General features: G+C 39.9%; 1 long non-coding RNA gene across 2 annotated transcripts; it reads left to right on the top strand.

Annotated features, from left to right (window-relative positions):
• The first annotated feature begins 7 nt into the window (after positions 1-7).
• LOC107834379 (uncharacterized) lies at positions 8-1138 on the top strand. 2 transcript variants are annotated; one of them, XR_001660177.1, is made up of 3 exons: positions 8-417; positions 559-711; positions 973-1138. It is a non-coding gene; the product is annotated as an uncharacterized LOC107834379 (long non-coding RNA). The 2 variants fall into 2 exon arrangements; XR_001660176.1 differs by having other exon boundaries at positions 8-711.

The raw sequence follows: 1138 nt of genomic DNA, 5'->3' as shown, positions 1-1138 counted from the left end.
TGTTATGGGCGACATGGGCAACTGCCCAGGGCAGCATCTTGTGGGGGGTGACAAGATTGACCCCTGACCCCTCTCACCACCCCAGATCCTCCAATTGTCTGGGTCTCACTGCAACTTCCATCCTTCTGTCCATAGACTAATGGATGGAAGACATAGTGAGATATTTCCATCTCAATTTATCTGCCATCCTTAGGTCTACAGACAGAGGCACAGAATGTACATTGTGTCTCTGTCTGCAAACACAGTATGTGGATAGAGACATCAGAATGTATCTGTATATGGAAATGTCTCTCTGTACCTGAGTATTAAGTTAAAATTAAAACTAATATCACTGAACATTGTTATTTTTCAGGAAACTGCATCAAGGGCACAAGCTGGTCCAGCAGCACCTTTGGCACCTAGAGTATTTTTTCATAGGTGAGTGAGAACTATGAGAACTATTTCAGTAATGCCTTTACAAAACATTGTTTGGTAGTTCACAGGGATCTAATCTAAAAATGTAATATGTACTTAAAAAAACAAAAGGGTTGATTTGGACAGTCTCCCATCTGTTTCTAGGTGATTTTTAGGCTTCAACCCAGAAAGCAGAACCAAAGCTGCAAAAGTGACATCAAAACTAACAGGACAACTTATGCAAAACACTAGGACAGCAGTGAACCCATGTGTCTCCATTCTTCTCCTACATGGACTACCAGTGGAACTTTTAAAATGGTAAAATTACACATTTACACACAATCAGTTCTCTTACTCCATCTCTCTCCCTGTCTGTCTTTTCCTCTGCCTGTCTCTCTGTATCTGTCCTGTCCACTTCTAATAGACAGATAGGACAGCTACAATGAAGGAAGGTCATAGAGAGTGCCTGTCCACTAGATCTTTCCTTTTCATCTTGTCTGTCTTTAACTGACATAAATGCAGTTTAATGTGCTGTTTATCTCGTGCATTAAAACATGTTTTTCTTTCTTTATCTTCTAGCAACCCTTTGATGATTTCTGGAGAAGTTCAGGACTGAGACCAACTCAGAACTCATCCATGTTGGTTTTGTTTGGCTGTTCACTAAGTCTTAAACTTGTCCACATGTTTAAGATGTGCTGTTGGGGTTCCAATAAAGTTTTGAAAAATATGTAAGTTCAAAATTTGA

The sequence above is a fragment of the Poecilia formosa genome, unplaced genomic scaffold, assembly GCF_000485575.1.
Source record: "Poecilia formosa unplaced genomic scaffold, Poecilia_formosa-5.1.2 Scaffold600, whole genome shotgun sequence".
In the NCBI taxonomy this organism is placed as follows: Eukaryota; Metazoa; Chordata; class Actinopteri; order Cyprinodontiformes; family Poeciliidae; genus Poecilia; species Poecilia formosa.
This window is presented reverse-complemented; position numbering and strand designations above follow the sequence as displayed.